The sequence below is a fragment of the Marmota marmota genome, unplaced genomic scaffold (genome assembly GCF_001458135.2).
Source record: "Marmota marmota marmota unplaced genomic scaffold, marMar, whole genome shotgun sequence".
Classification (NCBI taxonomy): domain Eukaryota; kingdom Metazoa; phylum Chordata; class Mammalia; order Rodentia; family Sciuridae; genus Marmota; species Marmota marmota.
Genome location: NW_025999942.1, coordinates 12613489 through 12619373, shown reverse-complemented (window position 1 = coordinate 12619373; position 5885 = coordinate 12613489).

The following is a 5885-nucleotide window of genomic DNA, read 5'->3' as shown; positions in this document are numbered from 1 at the left end:
TTAGGGCCAGCCGGGAACACAGTGGGGAGGCTACCCTGCCCTGGGGCACACATAGGCCTTTTGCTTTGGGGGCACATGTGCACTGAGGGGCAGGACACTTCTGCTTTGAAGGAAACTTGATATTAAGGAAAAGCCAGGGCCCTTCCCATCCGTGTACCTGATACAGCACCGAGCAAACTGACGGATGTGGGAGGCAAAAGAAGGGCCCACACCCCCCCACCCTTGGGAATGCAGGGATCCTGGGTGCATTAGGACACTGGTGGAGGCCCCCAATGCTTTTGGAGAATGCAGAGACTAGAATTGCTGGCTACTAAATTAGGGCCTTGGGATGTACCCCAGAACAGGTGGCCCCAGGCCTGCACAGGGGCTTCCTAAATAGGGGCACCTTAGGGCCCAGGAGGAGAAGCTCAGCTTCTGGAGTAGGGATGTGATCGGGGCAAGAATCACATGAAACCCATTCCTGCCCATATTTGGCTATTTACCCCAAAGATACAAGACATGCACCCTCAATAAGATGCGTTCAAGACACAGCACCCCTCAGTATCCACAGGGTGGGGACTGGCTCCTAGATCTCCCTTGGATACTAAGATCTGCAGTTACTCAAGTCCCTTGCATAAAATGGCACATTGTCCCCTAAAACTTTAAATCATCTCTAGATTACAATGATACCCGACACAATGTAGCATGGTGTAGATGGCTGCTAAAGTGTATCATTCAGGGAATAGGACCCCAGGGTTCAGGACACACGCAATTTTCTCCCAAATATTTCAATCCTCAGTTAACCCTGCAGATGCAGAGCCTCAGATGCGGGACCAGCTCTATAAAACTGCACCTCAATCTAAAAGAAAGATTTGCCAAGTCCTTTTGGAGAAGGGTGGGGTGGGAAGAACAGAAAGAGACATCAGTGGGTCCAATTGCCTTTTGCCCACCACCACCCCCTCTGTTGCCTCCAAACCCCACTCATGGTGCCATGGGTCCCCTGTGTGCAGGACATTGTGGGTCACGCTTGCTCCTCACCCCACTATTGTGGGGTCTGCGGGCAGGTGACACCTGCCAAGTTTCCCCACATGTCCCTCCCTGTAGTGCTACTGGGAGGGCTGGCCCTGGAGTACCTGGGGGGCCACCTCCGGTCTCAGAGTCACATGGACTTTCCCGTCGACGCTCCTGTGCTTCTCTCCTTGATCCAGCTCAGGGTACACCTGCCCCACATGGGATGAGAATGGCTCACATTTTCCTCTCTGGGTACAGGCCATGGAGACCCCCTAGTGTCCATGCTAGTGCTGCACAAACCACATGGGTGCTCCAGGTGTAGTCTGAGTGGCACTTGGCAGGACAGAAGGATAGTTTTCCTCTTTCTTTCTCCTTGAACCTAAGGCCTCCTGTATGCTAGGCAAGCTGTATTGCTGAGCTGCCTCCTGCACCAGCCCTTTCCAAGAATTTTATTTCGAAGCAGGGTCCTGCTAAGTTGCCAGGCTGACCTCTAACTTGCAACCCTCCACCCCCAGCTGGGTTACAGCTGGGATCACAGGCATGTGCCATTATGCCTAGCAGAAGGTCAGCCTTCTGCCTGGGCCCTGGCTCAGGGGCTGAGAAACTGGAATGGGGCCAGGATCAGTGGTCCCTGCCCTCAAGAGTGGGACAGAGGAGGGGCAGGCCAGGTGCCCTAGAGCCCAGAGAGGGGAAAGACTGAACCAGGGAGAAGGGTGTGGCTGTACCTCATGCTCCCCTATACTCTTGGCTGACCACACTGAAAACCAGAGGCCCCCAGATGTACCCACATCAGGCCTGCCCACTGGGCACCTGCTTACCTCCTGCAGCAATGAGTCATGAAAAGCTCTAGCCACTCCCTCCATGCCTCAGCCCTCCCTCTGGTCCAGCTGTCCACTGGCACCCACCCTGTTCCAAGATACTCTTAGCTGTAAAAACTAAGAAGAATCTCCCCTGGACCTCAGTCATGCTTCCCTTCAAAGCACCCACACCTCCATCACCTGTTGTCCAACCCTCTCCATCCTGGTTTCTACGTCCCCCACTCTGATGACTGCTGAGGCTTTCTCCCTGGCTCCCTCTTGGGTCCCCTCCTGCATGTGGCGCTGGGCCTCTGGATTCAGCTGTGCCTTCTCCTTTTGGGGTCCGCCCTCACAGGCAGCCTGAGGTGTTGGGATGACACCCTCAGCCATGAGTGGAGGTTTCAGGGAGAGGGGTCTCTGAGGACCAAGTAGCTGGGGGTCACGTGGGTGTCCAGCACACGGGCAGGAACAGACTGGAGGAGACATCTGGTCTCCCTCTGGCTGGCCCTTCTCACTTCCTGCCAGGCCTCCTGAATGATGAGAAGGGGGTGCGGAGGGAGCCCTCTGTGGGGGTTGAGCATGGTGGGAGCCAGGAGCCCCAGCCCCAGCTGAGGTGCCTCAGGGGCAAGTGAGTGCGGTGAGCTGGGGGACTGGCCACTCAGGACTGGGAGCCTTCTGTCTAATTGGGGATGGGCTAGTTACCTTGGTGGACCTCTCCTCCACCAGGACCAGGGTGCTTCACTTCCACCCCTTCTATGGGGTGACATTATACACGTGATGTCACTGGCACACAGGAGGTGCTAGTTAGCGACATGCATGCCCAAGTGGTGGAGGGCAACAGGGGTTGGCTTGTACACAAAAGCATGAAGAGGGAAGGATGGGCCAGAGAGGATGGCAGGTCCAGGGCGCTCCAGGCAGTGTGGAATGTGGGGTGCGGACCCGCGGTGTTTGGGGTTCAGGTTCTGCATCTCTTCTGGATGTTCGACAATCTCCCTGACAGAAAGTTGTGGGGAGAGGTTTGTAGGTTGTGGCTCCATCTGAGAGCTTCTCAGAAATGGCCCAGTCCTGAGGCCCACAGAACCTGTTCTTCTTTTTGGTTACTCACAGCCACCAGGGAAGGGGTGAGCTACACCTGTCTGTCCATCTGTCCATCCATCCACAAGAAGGAAACTGTTGTTGGATGTTTTGTTGACTCGGAGACGGAGAACAAATGGAAAATAAAGGCATCTGTTTAGACAGAAAAAACGAGGACTTGTCTCTCTAGCTGTCTTCAAAATAGGAACTGATCCTGGGGCTGTGACCATTTCTGAAGGTCAGGTGGCTTCCACTGCTGGATGCTAGAGGCCGCGTCTTACTCCGGGGCTGCCGATGGTGGATGGGGGAAGTGAGCTGATGAATGCCCAGCCCTGGACCCTGCAGCTTCTGCAGACAGGACAGGGCCTGCAGTCTCAGCACCTTTCCCACCTCGCCGGGCGGTCAGGACGGGGTAGGGTGGGGTGCTGCTGGGAGGCAGAGGGGGCTCCCCAGGCTCTCCCAGCGCCAGCTCTTCCAGGTGCTGAGTCAGCTCCTCTGCTCCCCCCACTGCCCTGGCAGGCCCCAGCTTGCCACCTTCCCCAACCAGGGTGCCAGCAGCTGCTCTGGCCCCCACGAATCCTCACTGGGTCCCTCTGCTTGTCCTCATGGACTTGGGGAGGTTGGAGGGGAGGCCTCTCCTGTCTTCTCTGAACCCCAGGGCCCTTTGAGTTAGGGTACCCAGACCCTTTCTCCTTCCTAGAGAGCTGGGCCCAAGAAGGCCCCAGCACTGCAGCGTCTCAGGTTGGGGGCAGCAGCTGAGAGGGCTCTCACTGATGAGGGAGAGGCATAAGGCCCAAGGGGGCTCAACTGGGCCTTAACAACCCCACACAAGATATATTGTCCTATGAAACATCATACAGAAGTACACACTGTGCACACTGTCCCTCCCTTCCCCAGAATCTCCAGGACACAAACTTCTAGTCCAGGGAGAACACAGGTGCCCCTAATGAATGAATAGCTGCAAAGCCACCATCTGTGGCACCCTCTGGGAGGACATGGGAGCTCTGGCCTGGGATAAGGGCCAAGAGAGGGGAAGGCCTGGACGGGCTTCCTTAGGGAGCTGTGGCTAGGATGGTGGTGCTGCGTGGCAGAGGACTTCACAAGCTGAAAAGTACCCCACCCAGGATGGCACAGAGTGCTTGTGTCTCCCAGCCACTCTCAGAACAGTTTCTCAGGATGCACAAAATATGACATCAAACTCACCTGGGCTCTTGGGCCGGTCACACAGACATGGAAGTCTGCATTTGTGGGTTGAGGTGCCCAAGTACTAAGGAGGGAGCAGGTGGAGAGGGAACAGTTTCAAGGAACCAAGTCCAAGCATTTGATGGCTGAGGGTTGTCAAATTCAAGTTCCTGACCCAGCCACTCATCAGTCCTTAGTGAACAACATCAAGAGCCCCTGTTACTCATGCAACCCCTGGTCTGGGTGCTGGATATGTCCTTCTCAAGTGCTGGCCCAGAAGGGACAATTGGAGCACTGGTACAGAAGGAGGAATCAGACATGTGGACAGCAGGCTCCTGGTCCCCGGCCGTGACCCTCAGCTCACCCAACAAGTGGCTGAGTTCCTACACAATTTTAGAGAACTGATGGCATTTGTGTTCTCCACATCAACTGTTACCTGAGATGAGAGTGCCTGCCTTCTCTCTGTGACAGTGTGGCCACAGCCACCCCCATTTAGGACGGAAGGCAAGACCCTGCTGCAACTAGTGGCAGGTGAAAATGAGATGTTGTTTTCCTGTCTTGGAAGGCTGGAGAGGTCCTGCTCAGTGGCCTGGCACCCGGAGGCTGCCCTGAGCCTTAATAGAGATGTGATGTGAGATCTGGAGACACAGACCTTCTCCCAGGGCTCTTCTCCACCTCAGCTCTCCTGCTGCTCCTCTCAGCTGTCTGCTCTGCACCCAGAGGACCTGGCCTGGATAGTGGATGGCACCTGCCTTGTCCTCATCCCCAAACCTCTGCAAGCTCAGAATCTGGCAGGACCCCAACTTCCCCATCCCGGGGCCCAGAACTGTGCAGAGGATGTCCCAGTGGTATTTTGCAGATGAAAATCAATGTCGGGCAATCCGAGTTACTGTGGCCACCTTGAGCTCTCTGAGTCTTCTCTGGAGCCTGGGATGCACCTTGCAATTGCTGGCCCTGAGAAGGGGGCCACACTCCAGGACCATAGAATGACCACTAAGAGCTGAGAGGGACCCTGGGCCACAGCCTTCCAGGACTGGGAGAGTAGATCCTACAGCTAGCAACTGCTCCTCGACCACGAGGATGAGGGTAGAGACAGGCTCTTCCCAAGCCCAACAGACTCCTTGATTTTGGCTTCCTGAGACCCTGAGCTTCGGATGCAGACAGGCCTGTGAGCCTCAGGAGCCCCTGTCTTTACAGCAGTAGGAGCCTAAGGTTTACCACCTCCCTTCTCCCGCTCATACTGGACTTCCCACCTTCCCTGAGTCTCAGCACCCTCTAAGCTCTTGGGCCCAAAGGGGAAAAGAAATGTGTTGAGGAGGGACACAGCTTCCTGAGCCCAATGCCACAAGCTCTGGGGATGCAAGCCGCCCGGAGGATCCACCTCCTGCCACTCCTGTGCCACAGTGCCCTGCTTTGCACAGGGACTCTTGCTGTGCTAAATTGGTTCCTCCAACCCCCCACTGCTCGTGCCACTTGTGACTGTCCCCAGCTGTCTCCCCCTTCCCATCTCCCATGTGACCACTGGATGGAGCTCATGGATGATGCCCTCTCTCCCGTGTATGGCTCCCTCCAACACACAACCTGCAGGACAACTGGAGAGCCTCCAGGAGCCTGTGCATGCTGTTGGGTTGGGATGGCAAAACAGGGTTTCCAGCATGTTGGACCCAAGGTCCTCCCTTCCCAATACCCTATGGTGACCTTAAAATGTACTAAGCCCTGTCCATGCAAAATAACATTTATGATGAGTCTGATCTCAATGGCATGGCTCAATAGCCCCCACATCAGCCACCACAGGCTAAGGACATAGGATATCACAGGATGCCCACCTCCTGCCCTGCTCTA